The sequence below is a fragment of the Bubalus bubalis genome, chromosome 1 (assembly GCF_019923935.1).
Source record: "Bubalus bubalis isolate 160015118507 breed Murrah chromosome 1, NDDB_SH_1, whole genome shotgun sequence".
In the NCBI taxonomy this organism is placed as follows: Eukaryota; Metazoa; Chordata; class Mammalia; order Artiodactyla; family Bovidae; genus Bubalus; species Bubalus bubalis.
In genome coordinates this window covers 133,176,305-133,198,328 of record NC_059157.1, presented here as the reverse complement: position 1 = coordinate 133,198,328, position 22,024 = coordinate 133,176,305, and the positions used below count along the sequence as shown (strand labels likewise).

Here is a 22,024-nt window from a genome sequence, read left to right as displayed (position 1 = left end):
ATCACACATACTGACAATAAGATAATATGCAATTAATACCAAGGACGACAGACACAGTGCCGTCTATAGAGACTAATTTTTCACACTGATTTGTGAGGAGTCCTTAGCAATATGACACTCATCAGGAACAATGCTGTAAAGGTTTAGGTAGTCCTGAAATTGATTTATGTTTTATCATAGGTTTTAGATCTTATTTTTATGGTTTTAGATCTTATTTTTTAACTGATTACAGCCATGGACTCCTAAGCCTTGAATTATGCACATAATGACCCAGAGAGAATCATCTTCCCCCAGAAAGTAGATATGCTAAGAGAAAGCTGGAGTTTTCCTGCTGAATCAGGGAACTCAGTGAACCTTGGAGAAAACAAGGGAATAAATAACAAGGGGGAAGAGGTGCCCCATAAAAATGCCCTGAAAAAAATAAAACCAGAAAAAGAATGCAACTTTTTCCTCTTCCAGGTTTTGGTTTTGTAATTGAGTTGTTTTTCTGCAGATGTGTGGCAAATAAAAATCCACCTATTGGAAGCATCCAATATTCATTCACTCATGTATTCACTGGGCTCTCCTTCTGCTACAGGTTAGGCCTTCCAACATCCAAAGATAGTAATCTCGAACTTCCCTGGTGGTCTGGTGGTTAAAACACAGTGCTCCCACACAGATCTGGGGCAGGGTTTCCTAGAAAAAGTGGTACAGATGAACCTATTTGCAGGGCAGGAATAGAGACACAGATGTAGGGAATGGACATGCGGACGTGGTGGGGGGTGGGATGAACAGAGATTGGTATTAATGTATGTGCACCGCCATGCGTAAAGCAGATAGCTAGTGGGAACCTACTGTATAATGCAGGGAGCGCAGGTCAGTTCTGTGGTGACATAGATGAATGGGATGGGGTTTGGAAGGGATGGTGGAGAGGAAGGGGATACACATATACGTATAGCTATTCACTTCATTGTACTAACAATGAAGAAAGTTTGTTAGCAGAAACTAACACAACACTGTAAAACAATTATACCCCAATTAAAAAAAAAAGAAAAAAACCCTCTGTGCTCCCAGTGCAGGGGGCATGGGTTTGAACCCTGTTTGGAGAACTTAAGATCCTGCATGCTGTGGGGTGTGGCCAAAAACAAACAACAACAACAAAAAACAAAGAGAGCAATCTTGTCAACTCTCCAAAGACCTCTCCAACTTAGTCATCCTTAGTGTCCTCAACTCTTCATTACAGGGTTGATTCATGCAACACAACCAAGTCCTATCCTAGGTGACATGCACTGAGAACACCAAGACAAATAGGCTGCTGTTCCACCTATGCACCTCCTGCCTCAGAGCTTATTTTCAACAGGCAAAAAATGCTGCAATGAATGTGTCAATTTGCAATGAATTAAATTCTAATTCCAGGTAAACTGTTGAAACAATATTTATCCTTGCATACTTATTTGACTACCTTCTGCGTACAGAGCCTATATTAGGCATTTCTAAGTCAGAGAATCCTTAAGAATAGTTTTATAGTTATAAAACACAAGCAATCAACTTTAAGGTAAGGTCTTAGTTTCTGAGGGCAAAATCTGTTTTCCTCTTTCTTATTTCTGAAGGACTCTCTAAGAAATACCTGATACAGGCAAGCTCTGGAAGCCTCATTCAAATCTTGTCTGAATACAAAATGACTTCAGAAAAAAAGGAAACCACATAGGAAAAAAGACACAAAATCTGACTGTCAAAAATGTATTATTCATGTACATCAGAGACTCAAATAAACCATCACTCATTCATTCAACAAACATTTATTGAGCCTCTGCTCCTAGTGGGCACTTTGGGGACTGAGTAAGACAAGGCAGCTGTCCTGAAAGGGCTTATGATTGAGTACAGAACATCTGCATACTCTTCCCTACTTAGCTCTCAACCATTGAAAATTAACCAAGTGCCAAACAAGCACAGATTCTAGCCTATAGGGTGTTTTCCCAGTGGTTAATTTATTAATCTTTCTAACTCTGTTTCCACATCTGCAATATTCCTGAAAGGGCTGGTATAAGGATGAAATGACATGCTAAAGATTTCTCTGTCCCCAGATGTCTTCTTGTTGGGCCAACCTGACCTTGATGGTCATGTTCTAAAAGCACACTATCCAACATACAAACATCCCCACAAACAGCTTAAGCAAAACAGAAAATACAAGTGTTCTCTCAACTCTTTCCTCTGACAAAAGTAATTTTGACTCACATATTTTGTAGTAATTAAGAACAGAGGGTAAAAGCAATCAAATGGGGGCAGCCTGGAAAATAAAAAGGTAGAGGCAAGGTTTTCCCCATATTCTATCATAATTGAGTGCTTAGAAGACAGAGCAAATATTATGGGAATTGAGAGTGATTGAGATGGAGGAGGAGGTGTCTCACTTGGACTTTCAAAGGTTAGACTGACAGGTGGAGGGAGCAGATACAAAATTGCAAGGAGAAACGAAATGCAAGGCCTGTTTGAAGAAACCCTGAGAAGTCCAGCTTGACTGTGACCTAGCACAGGGGTGGAGAATAAAAGGAAATAAAACTTAAGTTTGAACAGAGTAGAAGCCCCAGTGGTAGATAGGTAAAACCAGCCTAAGGCACTCAAAATAACTCAGAAGGTCATGTTTTAAAAGCGTACAATCCAGTGGCTTTCAGTACATGTACAGGGTTGGGCATTTAGCACTGAAATTAATTGTAGAATATTTTAATTACCCTAAAAAAAAACCCACACCCCTAACCATAACCTCAATACCCCTTCCCCTTCCAGCTCTCAGATCAGTTCAGTTCAGTTCAGTAGCTCAGTCATGTCCGACTCTTTGCAATCCCATGAATAGCAGCAAGCCAGGCCTCCCTGTCCATCACCAACTCCCGGAGTTCACCCAAACTCATGTGCATCGAGTAGGTGATGTCATCTAGCCATCTCATCCTCTGTCGTCCCCTTCTCCTCCTGCCCCCAATCCCTCCCAGCATCAGGGTCTTTTCCAATGAGTCAACTCTTCGCATGAGGTGGCCAAAGTATTGGAGTTTCAGCCTCAGCATCAGTCTTTCCAATGAACACCCAGGACTGATCTCCTTTAGGATGGACTGGTTGGATCTCCTTGCAGTCCAAGGGACTCAATAGAGTCTTCTCCATCACCACAGTTCAAAAGCATCAATTCTTCAGCACTCAGCTTTCTTCACAGTCCAACTCTCACATCCATACATGACCACTGGAAAAACCATAGCCTTGACTAGACGGACCTTTGTTGGCAAAGTAATATCTCTGCTTTTTAATGTTATCTAGGTTGGTCATAACTTTCCTTCCAAGGAGTAAGCGTCTTTTAATTTCATGGCTGCAGTCACCATCTGCAGTGATTTTGGAGCCCAGAAAAATAAAGTCTGACACTATTTCCACTGTTTCTCCATCTATTTCCCATGAAGTGATGGGACCAGATGCCATGATCTTCGTTTTCTGAATGTTGAGCTTTAAGTCAACTTTTTCACTCTCCTCTTTCACTTTCATCAAGAGGCTTTTTAGTTTCTCTTCACTTTCTGCCATAAGGGTAGTGTCATCTGCATATCTGAGGTTATTGATATTTCTCCCGGCAATCTTGATTCCAGCTTGTGCTTCTTCCAGCCCAGCATTTCTCATGATGTACTCTGCATAGAAGTTAAATAAGCAGGGTGACAATATACAGCCTTGACAAACTCCTTTTCCTATTTGGAACCAGTCTGTTGTTCCCTGTCCAGTTCTAATTGTTGCTTCCTGACCTGCACACAGATTTCTCAAGAGGCAGATCAGGTGGTCTGGTATTCCCATCTCTTTCAGAATTTTCCACAGATTATTGTGATCCACACAGTCAAAGGCTTTGGCATAGTCAATAAAGCAGAAATAGATGTTTTTCTGGAACTCTCTTGCTTTTTCAATGATGCAGGGGATATTGGCAATTTGATCTCTGGTTCCTCTGCCTTTTCTAAAACCAGCTTGAACATCTGGAAGTTCACGATTCACGTACTGCTGAAGCCTGGCTTGCAGAATTTTGAGCATTACTTTACTAGTGTGTGAGATGAGTGCAATTGTGCAGTAGTTTGAGCATTCTTTGACATTGCCTTTCTTTGGGGTTGGAATGAAAGCTGACCTTTTCCAGTCCTGTGGCCACTGCTGAGTTTTCCAAATTTGCTGGCAGATTGAGGGCAGCACTTTCACAGCATCATCTTTCAGGATTTGAAATAGCTCAACTGGAATTCCATCACTTCCACTAGCTTTGTTCGTAGTGATGCTTCCTAAGGCCCATTTGACTTCACATTCCAGGATGTCTGGCTCTAGGTGAGTGATCACACCATCATGATTATCTGGGTCATGACGATCTTTTTTGTACAGTTCTTCTGTGTATTCTTGCCACCTCTTCTTAATCTCGTCTGCTTCTGTTAGGTCCATATCATTACTGTCCTTTATCGAGCCCATCTTTGCATGAAATGTTCCCTTGGTATCTTCCAGCTCTAAACAACCACTAATCTACTCTCTAACTACATATTTGCCTATTTTGGATATTTCATATACTGTAAATGGAATCATACAGTATATGGTCATTTGGAACTGGCTTCTTTCAAATAGCATGTTTTCAAAATTCATTCATATGGTAGCATGTATCAGTACACTGTTTCTTTTAATATTTATTTATTGATTTGGCTGTGCCAAATCTTTGTTACCACATGCAGATCTTTGGTTGTGGCATGTGAACTCTTAGTTGCAGCATATGGGATCTAGTTCCCTGATGAAGGATCGAACCCAGGTCCACTGCATTGGGATCACAGAGTCTTAGCCACTGGACCAAAAGGGAAGCCCTCATCCTTTCTTTTTATTGATGAATAACACTTCATTACACAGATACACTGCATTTCATTTATCCATTCATCAGTTGATGGACACTTGGACTGTTTTCATATTTTTGGCTATTATGAATAATGCTGCTCTGAACACTGGTATACAAGTGCTTGTGTGGGCACAGGTTTCCAACTCTCTCCCATCTAGAAGTGGAATTGCTGGGTCATATGACTCCTGTTTCTTTTTGAGAAACTTCCAGAACATTTTCCAAAGATATCTCACTATTTTACATTCCCACCACAATGTATGAGGGTTCCAATTTCTCCATATCTTCACCAACACTTGACATTATCTTTTTTATTATTATTATAACCATCCTACTAAGTATAAACAGATATTTTATCACAGTTTTGATTTGCATTTTCCTGATGACTAATGACATTGAGCATCTTCTCGTGTGCTCACTGAGTAGGGTGTATGTCCTTGGAGAAATATTTCTTCTTTTGCCTGTTTTAAACTGAGCTATCCCAGGGACGGGGAGCCTGGTGGGGTGCCGTCTATGGGGTCGCACAGAGTCGGACACGACTGAAGCGACTTAGCAGCAGCAGTAGCATTTGTCCTTTTATTATTAAGTTGTAACAGCTCTTTTTCTATTTTAGATACAAATCCCTTATCAGGAGTATATTTGCAAAAATTTTCTTACAATCTGTGGTAAACAGGATATTTTTGAGGCACAAAAGTTTTTAACTTTAATGATGCCCAATTTATCTATTTTTGCTTTTATTTCTTGTACTTATATCTAAGAAACCACTATCTAATCCAAAGTCACAAAGTTGACACCTATGTTTTCTTCTAAGGACTTTACAGCTTTAGCTCTTTTGAGTTAATTTTTATATTAACCCATGGTGTGAAAAAGCAGGTCATTTTTTTAATCTTTAATCTTCTAAATTCATCAAATGGGTTTTAGACAGAGTAGCCTGTCAGGAATATGTAGACTGGATTAGTTTGGTAGGAGACTAAAGGTGTAGAGGTCTAAATATATGGTAATAAAAGCAGTATAAATTAAAGTCCTGGAAGTAGGGGCCTAAGCATCAATTTTATTTTTTTAAAGCTCGCAGATTATTCTAGTGTGCAGTCAGATCTTAGAAGAAGAGATAGGAAATATATTGGAGAATAATGAATGACAGACAAAGGCAAGAGGGTCCTTCTAAGTGGCTGTGTCTAAGCAAGGTTAGTGCTGGGGTCACTCTGGTCTGGACTGACTACACCCCAGGAAAAGAAGAGGTGCAGCAGAGACACCTAGGGGAAGACTGGAAATACCCATCAGTGAGTGAGCACATGCTTCTGAAATTTGACAGAAAGTACCTTCGAATTTAGTAAGTTTGTGTCCCTGCTTCAAATCACCTGTAAAGTGGGAATTCTCTGGCAGTTCAGTGGTTAGGACTCCACACTTTTACTGCTGAGGCCCTGGGTTCAATCCCTGGTTGAGGAACAAAAATCCCACAAGCCATGCAGCTCAGCCAAAAAAAAAAAAAAAAAAATTACCTATGAGGCACAATTTTGCCTTTTGTAGTAGGTGAGAAGTGCTCATTCTTTGGAAGTTATTCTTATTTCATATACGTGCAGTTGACTATCTTCACACATTTCCATCAGTTGTATCTCTCACTACACTATCTGGTTTTCCACCTGGAGGAACCAGTCATGGAAATTCACCTAATGAAATGATGAAGTCTAATTTGGAAGTTCAGCCACAAAGGAAAGAATTGTCTTTTGGGAAATGCTTTCTCCATTCAGAAGCAGGAGACTAATTATAAGAAAACACCTCAGCAGACTGAACTGAGGCATTAACATATTGGGTTAATGAGCATTTCCACCCTGAGGAAACTCAGAGAAGTTTCAACTGACCTTTGTGAACTTGGTTAACCAAACTCTGCTGCTGCTGCTGTGGCAGCCTACTCCAGTGCTCCTGCCTGGAAAATTCCATGCACGGAGGAGCCTGGCGGGCTGCAGTCCATGGGGTCGCTAAGAGTTGGACATGACTGAGCGACTTCACTTTCACTTTTCACTTTCATGCGTTGGAGAAGGAAATGGCAACCCACTCCAGTGTTCTTGCCTGGAGAATCTCAGGGACAGGGGAGCCTGGTGGGCTGCCGTCTATGGGGTCGCACAGAGTTGGACACGACTGAAGCGACTTAGCAGCAGCAGCATCCTTCGAAGTCTAATTTAAAGGTTGCTTAGAATACATTGTAGACTGAGTGATACTCAACCCTGGTCTCTCATTTAAAACAACTTGAGTTGTACATATTTACTTTATTTTAAATGCTCATTCCCTAACCTTTATCTGAGAGTGCTTTGATGGAACATATTTGGGGTAGGTCACCAGTGTTTGTATTTTTAGAAAATGGGACAAGTGATTCCTATGCCAACCAGGATTTAGAATCAGGATTTGGAATGAAGAAATCTGCTCCTAACCAGGTTTGCCATAACTAGCTATTATACTTTCCATGTATGCAAGCTCAGTCATCTCCAACACTTTGCGACCCCATGGACTGTAACCCACCAGGCTCCTCTGTCCACGAGATTTCCCAGTCAAGAATACTGGAGAGGGTTGCCATTTCCTTCTCTAGGGGATCTTCCTGACCCAGGGATGGAACCCACATCTCCTGCATTGGCAGGCAGATTCTTTACCACTGAGCTGCCAGGGAAGCCCAACTAACTACTTTAATCTTGAGCAATTCCCTGAAGTCTGTCTGAGCCTCAGTTCCTTGGTAAGAAAAGAGGGATAGTAATAATCATAAATACCTCCAAATATCTTCGTGTGAGAGAAAAACCTGACATTCCATATTTCAAAAAAGCGCTCCAAAATATATGTTATTATCAAATCCAATAGTCACCTATTTTACTCAACAGCTTTCCAACATAAGACTTATTTGGCCTCCCCCTTTTTGAAACACTGCCTTCTCATGGCTTCTCTAATGTGACAGTCCCCTGGTTCTCTTACCTCAGGGACTGCTCCTCTTCCATGTAGCTTCCTTGTTTCCCCTGCACTGTTGGGGCTCTAAAGGTTGGACCACCAGGCCTCAGTCATGGTTCCCCTTATCTTTTCTACATATACTTTCTCCCTTGGCAATCCCATCCAGTTTTGGGAGATCTGTGATTTAACATAAGCATCCCAAAATGTATATCTCTAGCCCTCATGTTTACTAGCTATCTAAATGCCTACTTGACCTCTCCTACTTAGACCTCCACTTGGAGGTCTAAACTATCTCAAACTGAATACATCGGAAAGGAAATTCCTGATTTTCCCTCCCCAAACTGCTGCTCCCACTAATCCTTTCCCTTTCAGTGTGTGGTATGTGTGTGTGATTTACTACAAGGAATTGGCTTATTTGACTATGAAGGTTGTCTAAGCAAATCCAAAATCTGTTGGACAAGCAGACAGGAAGGGAAGATTGGGCGGGCTCACACTGTGAACTTCACAGCCCTAACTGTTCTCTCTCTCTTTTTCAAACCATCTGACAACAGGCCAATAATCAAGTCAGTCCAAGAATATTCCATACTCCCTACCATCCCTCGCACAACCTCCTCAAAAAATCTACTCAAAGAGATTTCTGAGTCTATCTCCCTCACTTTCTTTTGGGCCACAGACTTTAGTTAGGTTGCTTGCTCAATGAATGCAGCTGTCCCCAGAAAGAGATTTCCTTTTTCATATATGATTTGAGTTGCATGGATATAGAGGACCACACTAGACCAAAATTTTTCCTACTTGAGTTAATCTGCCTTTCTGAATCATTCACGTGATAACTAAGTTCACTTGGTTCCTAATTGCATAAAATATTGTTTTAAAGACAAAACCTTTTTTTTATTTATAATCCATGAGTTGTGGGATTTTTTACTCTGTAAGATTCTTATCCTAAAATACTTTCTTGGGTTTAAAAAAGAAACATCAAATACATTTTTCTCTCTTGAATCACAAGATACAGAATGCTTAACAATATCTCTAGGGAAAAGACTTCTTATTGAGATATAAGTGACATATAATACTATATTAGTTTCAGGTGTACAACATAACAGGCCTTCCCTGGTGGCTCAGTGGTAAAGAATCCACCTTGCAGTGCAGATGATGCAGGTTCAATCCCTAGCCCAGGAAGACGACATCCAGCTGCGACTAGGACTCAATACAGCCAAATAAATTAATAAATAGACATTTTTTAAAAGTTAGGCTAAAGATGAAAATGTAAGACATAAAACCATAAAACTCCTAGAAGAAAACATAGGGAAAACATTCTTTGACATAAATCTTAGTAATCTCTTCTTAGATGAACCTCCCAAGGCAAAAGAAATAGAAGTGAAAGTGAAAGTGAAATCACTCAGTCGTGTCCAGACTCTTTGAGATCCCATGGACTGTAGCCTACCAGGTTCCTCCATCCAAGGGATTTACCAGGCAAGAATACTGGAGTGGGTTGCCATTTCCTTCTCCAGGAGATCTTCCCAACCCAGGGACTGAACCGGGTCTCCTGCACTGTAGGCAGATGCCTTACCGTCTGAGCCACCAGGGAAGAGCCTCCCAAGGCAAAAGAAATAGAAGTGAAAGTGAAAGTGAAGTCACTCAGTCGTGTCCCAACTCTTCACGACCCCATGGTCTGCAGCCTACCAGGCTCCTCTGTCCATGGGATTTTCCAGGCAAGAGTACTGGAGTGGGGTGCCATTGCCTTCTCCAAGGGAAGCCTGGTGTGCTGTAATTCATGGGGTCGCAAAGAGTCAGACACAACTGAGCGACCGAACTGAACTGAACTGAACTGAGACCAAGTCCTTCTACAAAGTATCACATGTGCCTAACAAACTCCATTTATATGTCAAATTCAACAATTGTTGTTGCTGTTCAGTGGCTCAGTCATGTCCAACTCTTTGTGACCCCATGGACTGCTGCACGCCAGCCTTCCCTGTCCTTTACTATTTTCTGGAATTTGCTCAAACTCATTTCCATTGAGTTGATGATGCCATCCAACCATCTCGTCCTCTGTTGTGCCCTTTTCCTCCTGCCCTCAATTTAGCCCAGCATCAGTTTTCCAATGAGTAGGCTCTTCGCATCACATGGCCAAAGTATTGGAGCTTCAGCTTCAGCATCGGTCCTTCCAATAATCAGGGTTGATTTCCTCTAGGTTTTAACAATATCAAAACCCAATTCATTCTCTGTTGCCATCACACTTGCTCCCCTTTCTGCATTCTCTATGACAGTTAATCTAGCATTTAATCAGCCACACAAGCTAGAACACTGGAAACTCATTCTATATTATTTCCACTTTTTCATCTCCTAACATCCTATCCCCATGTTCTGGCAAATTTACCTCTTAAATACTTCTTGAATTTGTCCAGTTCCTCTGTCCTTAACACTCCTGTTTTGTTTCAAAGTCTTTATCATCTACCACCTAGAATAATACAGCTTCTAACTGTTTTCTCTACCTCCTGGGAAGCAACCCTTATTTCATACTGTTGTTGCTAGAAGTTACCATTAAAATGCAAATCTGATGTTTATGCTACTACTTATCAATGGCTTCCTCCTGGCTACAGGATAATGTCTAAGCTCCTTATCAAGACAAACAAAACCCTCCTGGACCTGGTCCCTGTCCATTTCTCCAGTCTAAAAACACATCCAACTTCAAATTTTACACTTTATCCCAGAAATACCAAATCTATTGTTTCTCTTCTCCTTTGTATATGTATTTCTTCTGGCCAACAAACATCCCCATCTTTGTAACATAGCTGATTCCTACTAATCTTCCAACAAGCCCTGCCGGCCCTGCACTCCCCAGCTCAGATAACATTTGTCTAACCCAGACAGTTTCTCATGGCTGGGGGCTTTCTTTTATTCTTCTTTGTATTTCCCAGTGAGTAGCACACACACAGGCACATAATATGCATTCTGTAAATAATTCTTCTCACTTAAAAATAAAATGTTATAACTATATGATATTTTTTGTAAGCCTCACAGTAACCACAAAGGAAAAACCTGTAGTAGATACACAGAAGATCATAATAAAGGAGTCAAAGCCTACTGTCATAGTTATCAAATCATAATAGAAGACAGCAAGGGAGCACTCAAGGAACAAAGGATCTACAGAAAGTCAGAAAACAATTAACAAAATGGAAATAGGAAGTCCCCACCTATCAAGAACTACTTTCAACATAATGGATTAAATTCTCCAATCAAAAGACATGGAATGGGAGTTCCCTGGTGACCTAATAGTTAGGATTCCAGGCTTTCACTGCTATGGTTTGGGTTTGATCCCTGTTCAAGAAACTGAGATTCTAAGAGCCACAGTCCCACCCCTCCCCCCAAGAAAAGACATGGAAGGGATGAATGGGTAAAAGAAACCCAGTGATGTGCTGCACAAAGAGTTTCAGTTTAGCCTTAAGGACACACACAGGCTGAAAGTGAAGAGATGGAAAAAGATATTCTAAACAAATAGCAATCAGAAAAAAAAAAAAGCAGAGACAAATTCTAGCAAAAATAGATTCTAAGCTAAAAATAGTCAAAAGAGACAAAACAGTTATTATATAAAGATAAAAGGGTCAATTCATCAGGAAGACACAGCAATATTAAATATTTATGCACCCAATATCAGAGCACCTAAATATATAAAGCAAGCACTAACTGAACTAAAAAAAGAAACGAACAGCAATACAGTAATAGCTGGGGAATTTCTCTTTAAAGAATTTAGCAAAAATTTTTTTATTGATGTATAGGTGATTTATAATATTAGTTTCAGGGTACAAAAAATGATTCAATTATATTGTTGTAGATTATTTTCCATTATAGGTTATAAGATATTGAATATGGTTCCCTGTGCATTATAGGTTATAAGATATTGAATACAGTTCCCTGAAAATCCTTATTGCCTGTCTATTTTAAGTATAGTAGTTTATATCTGTTAATCCCATACTCCTAATTTACCACTCCCCCTGTCCCTTTGCCCTTTAGTAACCATAAGTTTGTTTTCTATGTCTGTGAATCTGTTTCTGTTTTGTATGTTGACTCCTTTGTATTATTTTTTAGACTCCACATTTAAGTGATATCATATTTGTCTTGGTCTGATTTCACTAAGTATAATAATCTCAAGGTCCATCCATGTTGCTGCAAATGGCATTGTTTCATTCTTTTTATGCCTGAGTAATATTCCATTGTGTGTATGTGTGTGTGTGTGTGTGTGTGTGTATTTGTTGCTATTCAGTTGCTCAGTTGTGTCTGACTCTTTGTGACCACATGGACTACAGCACGCCAGGCTTCCCTGTCCTTCACCATCTTTTGGAGCTTGCTCAAACTCATGTCCATTGAGTCAGTGATGCCATCTAACCATCTCACCCTCTGTTGTCCCCTTCTCCTTCTGCCTTCAATCTTTCCCAGCATCAGGGTCTTTTCTAATGAGTCAGCTCTTCTGATCAGATGGCCAAAGTACTGGAGCTTCAGCTTCAGCATCAGTATTCAGGGTTGATTTCCTTTAGGATGGACTGTTTTGATCTCTTTGCAGTCCAAGGGACTCTCAAGAGTCTTCAGAACCACAGTTCAAAAGCATTGATTCTTCGGTTCTCAACCTTCTTTATGGTCCAATTCTCACATCCATACATGACTACTGGAAAAACCATAGCTTTGACTATATAGACTTCTGTCAGCAAAGTGATGTCTCTGTTGTATATCTAGATATACATATAGATAGATATCACTTTTTAATTCACTCATCATGGATAGACATTTAAGTTGTTTCCATGTTTTGGCTATTGTGAATAGTACTGCTATGAACATAGGGGTACATGTATAATTTTGAGTTATAGTTTTGTCCAGGCATATTCCCAGGAGTGGGATAGCTGGATCATATGGTCATTCTATTTTTAGTTTTCTGAGGAACCATACTGTTTGGAAAGCAGTTTTTAAGTTGGACGCATTTATGTCTCAAGTTGGGGTTTTGTTCATAACAAAGAAGGTTAGATATATGTATACAGGAAACTGAAAATCTCAGTCTCAATGATTTAAATTTTAACCTCTAATTTTCAGAGGTCCTTACAGAAATAAAAATTAATTAGCCAAAGAAACAAGAAATGTTAATAGTGATAAACTTAGAAAATGTGACTGAATTACTTGTTGTTGTTGTTTAGTTGCTAAGTCGTGTCCGACCCTCGCAACCCCATGGTCTATACCCCTCCAGACTCCTCTGTCCATGGGATTTCCCAGGCAAGAATACTGGAGTGGGTTGCCATTTCCTTCCCCACTGAATTACTTAGTTGTACTCAATAATGTTTTGTTTTTCCTTGAAAAATGAGACCTTTCGATCAGTTTAATATTACAGAGCCAGATAAATTAACAAAAGCTCAGTAGTTTCTCCCTCCCACCCCATAAGCCTGGCTGTTTTGTTTTGTGAGTCTTCCTTCTTTTTGTAAGCTAGCAAAGACTAAGAGATGAAAAATTCCTTAAAGTGCAAATTTTTGGAATTATATTTGTAACAAAATTTGTAATATTTGAAAATTTTAAAAAATACAAGTTCATCTTCCATAATCAATGAAAGAAAAAAAGTGGGAAGTGGGTTTTTCCAGGTTAATTGTACCTAAAGAAACATGATAAGTAGGCTTGACTATAGACCTTGCTTCAATCTTGTTTTTCAACAAACTGAAAAAAAGGACATGTGCGAGACAGAAATTTGTGTCTTTGATGACATTAAGGAATAACTGGTCTTTTTGCTAGGTATGAAAATGAAATATTTTTACATAAGATGTCCATATTTTATAGAGAATTGTATAGGAGTAAAATACCTGGGATTTCCTCAAAAAGCTTGAAAAAGAAAAAAAAAAAGAAAGGAGGGAGAGAAGGCAGGACAACCAAAGGAAAAAAGAAAAGACAAGTAGTGTATGGCTTGGTAATTATTGAAAATGGGACGATGAGTATATGAGGGTACATTTATTCTTCTCTCTATTCTTATATACATTTGGAAAATCTATAAAAGTCAAGAAAAATATCCAAAAGACATCAGATTAAAAGTGGAAACAATAAATTTAAGTGAGATTACTGTCCAAGTAAACTACCCTTTGAATATGCCAAACCTCATCATTTTTATGAGTAAATCAATGACACATAATCCATAAAAATTCTCAAAGGGATTTTACATCTGTGAAGCACAGAAAAATCATGACCTACATTCCTTTTGATGTTCCTCATTAAATCATTTTTCTTTTCTTAATGGCTTCAAAGTACCTGAAAATCTTATAGCTTTAAGGGTAATGAGCTAAGCTTGTTTTGATGTTACCCTGCCCCTTAAGACTTCACATCAGATTTCCTATTTCAAAACAGATTTAACATTTCAAAACCTATTTGAGGGTGAAGTTGAATATGAGAGGAATGCCTGGTAAGTAATCTTTACTATTAAACATACTTTGAACACACAAAATGGACTAAACCTTGTACAAATATTTATACTGCGTAAGTATTTCACGCACCCTTTCCTTTTGTGCTTCATTCCTACAGTAAATGTTAGGTGCTCATTCTGTCAGCACTGCACTAGGCAAGCTTTAGGGATTAGCAGTCAATGAGACAGACGTTTCTTACCTTCACTAAGCATACAGTCTACTGAGGAAGACCCCAGAGAATTCCTAACCACTTCTGCTAGGAGGTGGTGTTTTACTGTGATTAGCGACCATTATAAATAATCATATCTTTTGATTTTTTCACTCCCATTGCCAACAGGACAAGCAATGCTAGTCAGTTTAGACTAATCAAAGTTCGAAACAGGTAAACTCTGGATATTCCTGATCATCAAAAGTGATGCCATGTAGGGCCCTGTGGGGCTCCTGGGAAGAGAGCCTTTCTGTGCCCCCATCCCCACTTCTTTGATCATAGGAAACAGATTTCATTTAGCCTTCATGACCTTCTTTGAGTTCCAATGGGCAGATTCAAGTAATTATTAATTAAGGAAGGGAGGGGATATAAGACCAAGAGAAGCATTCAAGAACAGCCTTGGGGCAAGGACCTGTTTCCCCAAAATGGATACACACAACAATGTGTTTGAGTTGTTTTGCACATACTGAAACCCTCTCTAGGTGGAAGAAGTTAATGATTATGACAGTATGCTACCTACAAACATGTAGACACCAGATTAATTGGACCTGAAGGCTGACAATGCTGATTCCTACTTACCTCACCAGAACCCATCAGAAGAATGTCCATAAATTGATCACACCCTCTTGGAAAATATAAACCTTCTCACTATCTTCCCCAAGGGAAGGACACATGATTTTGAGGGTGTCTCCCTTTGCCTGGCAAAGCAATAAAATGATCCTTTTCTACTTCACCCAAAACTCTGTCCCAAGATTTGATTCAGCATTGGAGTACAGAGAAGCTGAGCTTTTTTGGCATCAAAAGCAGCTCCCATAGTCACCATTTAGAATTTGGTACCACTTGGTATAAGACATGAGAAGAGCTACATGAAAATACTCCAAGAAAATTACAGCTGTAACAGATTTATATAGGTTTTCAGTGTGGCCTGATAAGATTGCTACACACTTGGTGCACTTGGCAGTCCCACGGATCTCTCTTTTGCTTCAACAGTGTTTGGATGGGACAGACAGAGAGATGCCTCTTGTTCCAGCCTCTGACCACCCTCCGACCTTTTTTTCCAGTGGCAACCTCTGGAATCAGCCACTCAGCCAGCTATCCTCAGTCACCAGGACCAGACAACACCATATTTTGAGCTTAATTCCTCATTACCAATCAACCATGAGCTCCCAGATTCACCAGAATTACTCTACCAAGGTGGAGGCCACCATCAACCATCTGGTCAACCTACATCTGTCCTTCTACAACTAGTCTCTGTCTGGGCTTCTATTGATATTTTGACTGCAAGGATGTGGCTCTGGAGGATATAGGCCACTTTTTCCATGAACTGGACAAGAGAAGCACAAGGACATCAAGTATCTCTTGAAAAGGCAAAACCAGCACGGCAGCCGTACCCTCTTCCAGAATGTGCAAAAGCCATCTCAAGACAAGTAGGGTAAAACCCAGGACACTATGGAAGCCACCACTCTCAAGGAGAAGAACCTGAACCACCCTTTCAGATCTGCATGCCCTGGACTCCCACCTTTGTGACTTCCTGGAGAGCTACTTCCTGGAAAAGCAGGTGAAACTCATCAAGAAGATGGGTGACCACCTGACCAAACTTCACAGTTCTGGCTGGACCCCAGGCTGGGTTGGGCAAGTATTTCTTGGAAAGGTTCACCCTCAAGCACAACTGGGCTTCCCAGGTGGGGCTAGTGGTAAAGAACCTGACTGCCAATGCAGGAGATATGAGACTAGGGTTCAATCCCTGGGTTGGGAAGGTCCCCTGAAGGAGGGCATGGCAACCCACTCCAGTATTCTTGCCTGGACAATTCCATGGACAGAGGAGCCTGGCAGGCTACAGTCTATGGAGTCACAAAGAGTTGGACACAACTGAAACGACTTAGCATGCAAGCACAGGTAGGAGCCTCCAAGCCCAGAAGCCACTGAGGAGCCCCTCTGGTGTTAGGACTTCTGCCTGAAGACCCCCTCTGCAGCCACTAGGCAGCTTTGGATCCCTGGATCCCTCTCCCAAGCCTTGGACCAAATGGAATGGGTGTATAAATTTAGCCCTTGTCTTAGTCAGTGATGAAAAATGATTCTTCTATAAGAAATTATCCCCAAAACTTATCAACTTAACACAACAAAGGTGTGTTTCTTGCTCTCATTACATCTGCTTTGTGTCCTGATAGCTCTCCAGACAGAGGAAGAGAGGGCTAGAGAAACAAGCAGCAGAAATGAACTGCCTCCATGTAGGACTAACACAGCATGTCTACTGACATTTCAATGACCAAAGCAAGTTATATGGCTCTACCCAACTTCAGTGGTATGAGGGATGAAATATATGCCTTAGTGTAGAGAGCACCAGAAACTGGGAGACTGTTGACATTAGTAATGCCCACCATAGACCTAAACAATCATTGAGTTTTCTTCCCAGGGATATCAAATATACTTTCTTACTGGGGAAATGCTTTTTTCTTCCTTTATTAATCTCAATTTCCCTTGACATGGCTTAGCCTCTTCACAGGAGAGTCACAGGACAGTCATCACATTCCAGTGCTAAACAGCACTGGAATTACCTATCTCCTCTAATGTAAAGACCAGCAAGGTAATGACCATGTCCATCTTGCTCATACTGTATCCCCAGTACCTAGCACAGTGCTGGACATAAGGTAGATAAAGAGTGAATAATTTTATTGAGGCTTTATGCAAGACACTGTGCTAAGCAGGGAGATGGAACAGACTGGAATATAACAAAACCAGAATTCAAAGCCTGTGGAGAGATGATATGATAAACAGCGGTGAAGTCAAATTTTGTCAGGACAGAAGCTTATGCAAATTGGGGGGACCAATTTAAGAAAAAGAACAAAATTATAAATGTGAAATTAAGCACCTTATCCTAGAAGAGGTTCCTGCAGTGGCAGGGACTTGAAGCTTAAAGCTTCATCATTTCCACAATAAATGCATCTTTGATGGTAAGAGGACTAATGCACCAAATACTATAAAATCTCAGAAGAGTGATCAGAGATCTTTGCTGCTGCTGCTGCTGCTGCTAAGTCGCTTCAGTCGTGTCCCACTCTGTGCGACCCCATAGACGGCAGCCCACCAGGCTCCCCTGTCCCTGGGATTCTCCAGGCAAGAACACTGGAGTGGGTAAAGATCTTTGCTAGGAAAAATCAAAGATTTCATAGAAAGGCGATAAAGTGTGAGCTTGATCTTATAGATAGAAACAAAGGAAAGGAATTTCAGGTGGAAGAAACATACTGAAACACACAAAGGAGAAAGAGTTAGACCTATTTAGTTCAGTCGCTCAGTCATGTGCGACTCTTTGTGATCCCATGGACTGCAGTACACCAGGCTCCCCTGTCCAGCACCAACTCCCAGAGCTTGCTCAAACTTGCTCAAACTCATCCTCCAATCGGTAATGCCATCCAACCATCTCATCCTCTGTGGTCCCCTTCTCCTCCTGCTTTCGATCTTTCCCAGCATCTGGGTCTTTACAAATGAATCAGTTCTTCGCATCAGGTGGCCAAAGTATTGAAGCTTCAGCATCAGTGTCTATATATGGAATAGTGAAAAGTACTGTACTGTTTAACTAATGAGAGGTTGGGTGGGGAAAGCCTTAAAGGCTAGTGGTTCTCAGAGTGTGATCCTGCACCAGCAGCAGCAGCATCACCTGAGAACTTGTTAGAAACTCTTGATTGATGCTTTTGAACTGTGGTGTTGGAGAAGACTCTTGAGGGTCCCTTGGACTGCAAGGAGATCAAATCAGTCAATCCTAAAGGAAATCAACCCTGAATATTCATTAGAAGGACTGATGCTGAAGTTGAAGCTCCAATACTTACTTTGGCCACCTGATGCAAAGGGCCGACTCATTAGAAAAGACCCTGATGCTGGGAAAGATTGAAGGTAGGAGGAGGAGGGGACAACAGAGGATGAGATGGTTGGATGGCATCACTGATTCAATGGACATGAGTTTGAGCAAGTTCTGGGAGACGGTGAAGGACAGGGAAGCCTGGCATCCATGGGGTCACAAAGAGTCAGACACAACTGAGCAACTGAACAACAATAGGCTCCATCTCAGACTTACCCAACTAGACACTCCCGAGCTACAGCACAGGCCTCTATATTTTAACAATCACCTCCTAGTGATGCTGATGCAGTAAAAATTGGAATGCCTTAGGAAGTTACTTGAACATCAGATGAAGTTATTCTCAGAAATTTTATTTCAGGCTGTTTTACAAAATGGAGAGAAATAAGAAAAAAGAAATATGACAGAGAAAAAGTTTTCCTTATCTCACATCACATCTCACAAAATAAATTACAGATCAATTAAATAGTTAAAGTAAAAAATGCAACCACATCTTGTGTAGGAGAAAAGGTTATTTCAATGTAAGGCAACAACAGAACTTGGAAAAGATTAACAGACTTGATTTCACAATTTTAAATGTTTGAGCCATTAAAGAAAGTAAAAAGTAAAAACAAAACAGGAAGAAACACACGTTAACATACATCTCAGATAAAACATTTAAAATCTTAATTTTTTAAAAAAAGACAAACTTCACATAGTTTTGGAAGTTTTGGCCACAGCAATCAGAGCAGAAAAAGAAATAAAAGGAATCCAAATTGGAAAAGAAGAAGTAAAATTCTCACTGTTTGCAGATGACATGATCCTCTACATAGAAAACCCTAAAGACTCCACCAGAAAATTACTAGAACTAATCAATGAATATAGTAAAGTTGCAGGATATAAAATCAACACACAGAAATCCCTCGCATTCCTATACACTAATAATGAGAAAATAGAAAGAGAAATTAAGGAAACAATTCCATTCACCATTGCAATGAAAAGAATAAAATACTTAGGAATATATCTACCTAAAGAAACTAAAGACCTATATATAGAAAACTATAAAACACTGATGAAAGAAATCAAAGAGAACACTAATAGATGGAGAAATATACCATGTTCATGGATCGGAAGAATCAATATAGTGAAAATGAGTATACTACCCAAAGCAATCTATAGATTCAATGCAATCCCTATCAAGCTACCAACGGTATTCTTCACAGAGCTAGAACAAATAATTTCACAATTTGTATGGAAACACAAAAAACCTCAAATAGCCAAAGCAATCTTGAGAAAGAAGAATGGAACTGGAGGAATCAACCTGCCTGACTTCGGGCTCTACTACAAAGCCACAGTTATCAAGACAGTATGGTGCTGGCACAAAGACAGAAATATAGATCAATGGAACAAAATAGAAAGCCCAGAGATAAATCCACGCACATATGGACACCTTAGGAGGCAAGAATATACAATGGATTAAAGACAATCTCTTTAACAAGTGGTGCTGGGAAATCTGGTCAACCACTTGTAAAAGAATGAAACTAGAACAGTTTCTAACACCATACACAAAAATAAACTCAAAATGGATTAAAGATCTAAATGTAAGACCAGAAACTATAAAACTCCTAGAGGAGAACATAGGCAAAACACTCTCCGACATACATCACAGCAGGATCCTCTATGACCCACCTCCCAGAATATTGGAAATAAAAGCAAAAATAAACAAATGGGACCTAGTTAAACTTAAAAGCTTCTGCACAACAAAGGAAACTATAAGCAAGGTGAAAAGACAGCCTTTGGAATGGGAGAGAATAATAGCAAATGAAGCAACTGACAAACAACTAATCTCGAGAATATACAAGCAACTCCTACAGCTCAACTCCAGAAAAATAAATGACCCAATCAAAAAATGGGCCAAAGAACTAAATAGACATTTCTCCAAAGAAGACATACAGGTGGCTAACAAACACATGAAAAGATGCTCAACATCACTCATTATCAGAGAAATGCAAATCAAAACCACTATGAGGTACCATTTCACTCCAGTCAGAATGGCTGCTATCCAAAAGTCTACAAACAATAAATGCTGGAGAGGGTATGGAGAAAAGGGAACCCTCTTACACTGTTGGTGGGAATGCAAACTAGTACAGCCACTATGGAGAACAGTGTGGAGATTCCTTAAAAAAACTGGAAATAGAACTGCCTTATGACCCAGCAATCCCACTGTGGGCATACACACTGAGGAAACCAGAATTGAAAGAGACACGTGTACCCCAATGTTCATCGCAGCACTGTTTATAATAGCCAGGACATGGAAGCAACCTAGATGTCCATCAGTAGATGAATGGATAAGAAAGGTGTGGTACATATACACAATGGAGTACTACTCAGCCAATAAAAAAATACATTTGAATCAGTTCTAATGAGGTGGATGAAACTGGAGCCTATTATACAGAGTGAAGTAAGCCAGAAAGAAAAACATCAATATAGTATGCTAACGCATATATATGGAATTTAGAAAGATGGTAACAATAACCCTGTATACCAGACAGCAAAGAGACACTGATGTATAGAACAGTCTTTTGGACTCTGTGGGAGAGGGAGAGGGTGAGATGATTTGGGAGAATGGCATTGAAACATGTATAACATCATATATGAAACAAGTCGCCAGTCCAGGTTCGATGCACGATACTGGATGCTAGGGGCTGGTACACTGGGACGCCCCAGAGGGATGGTACAGGGAGGGAGGAGGGAGGAGGGTTCAGGATGGGGGACACGTGTATACCTGTGGCAGATTCATATTGATATATGGCAAAACCAACACAATATTGTAAAGTTAAAAAATAAAATTAAATTAAAAATGAAAAAAAAAAAGACAAACTTAGAAAAATGGACAAAGGACATAAACTGATCATTCACAAAAGAAATACAAATGGCCAGGAATCATATGAGAAAATATTCAAGTTTACAAAAAAAAAGTGCTCAGGTTTTTGGCAAATTATGCTCAGGGCGTGAGACTCTGTCAGTAATTTATTTAACAGAGGCTCACTATGGGAATTATCTTATTATTCACAAACCAATAGAAAACAGGTTAATATCTCTTAAGTCAATAAAGAAACATACTCCAAATCAAAGATTCATTACACTACTGTCCCAGGCAGAGAAGAGGTGAAAGAAATAAAATCCACATTTAGTTGAGGTGTACCTTTTCTATGAGCTTGTTCTCAGAAGAGTCGGCTTAGCCAACAGTGAGCTGATGTCCAGCTGCTGCCAGCGCGAAAGGCTCTCGAGGCCAGAGCACGACGCTAGTGGAACCAAGGCGCTGGCGGGCAAAACCACCTCCTCTTTCGCAGGACCGCCGCCTGGTTTTCATCACTGCAGGCAAAGAGGAGCCTTAAAAGTGGTTCCATACCACCCCCTTGTGGCCTCCACAGTATCTGGTCAAGAAACAACCCTCCGGGAGAGGGGGGAATGAAACCCTGTTCTTTACAAATTCCAGAAACCTGTGTCAATTCCCTATTCCGTGCCATAACTAAATATACTAGGATTAAAAGCTGCCTCTAAACCTCTTCGTACTTTATTCAGGCCATGTCAGCATTCGTAAATATTTATTTGAGCTGAGCACACACATAAACGTTATAAGATTGTAAAAATTGGGCCTCACACATTAGTCTCTTTCAAATATGATTTCATCTCCTGGGAGTTAGCTGATGGGGTCAGAGTAAGGTCTATGACTATTATTATCTGGTGGTTGATTGGTTAGTATGTGATAACCAAGAAAAGCACACACACGATCAAAG

The 22,024-nt window shown here is 40.2% G+C and overlaps 1 protein-coding gene and 1 pseudogene across 1 annotated transcript in view; one reads left to right on the top strand and one right to left on the bottom strand.

Annotated features, from left to right (window-relative positions):
- KCNMB3 (potassium calcium-activated channel subfamily M regulatory beta subunit 3) overlaps positions 1 to 22,024 on the bottom strand; it is a 77,651-nt gene that overhangs the window by 54,667 nt on the left and 960 nt on the right. Inside the window, exon 2 of the mRNA XM_045166062.1 lies at positions 21,430 to 21,599. The gene's annotated coding sequence lies outside the window, so the exon portion shown is untranslated. The remainder of the gene's footprint in view (positions 1 to 21,429; positions 21,600 to 22,024) is intronic.
- On the top strand, positions 15,557 to 21,699 carry LOC112585589 (annotated as a pseudogene).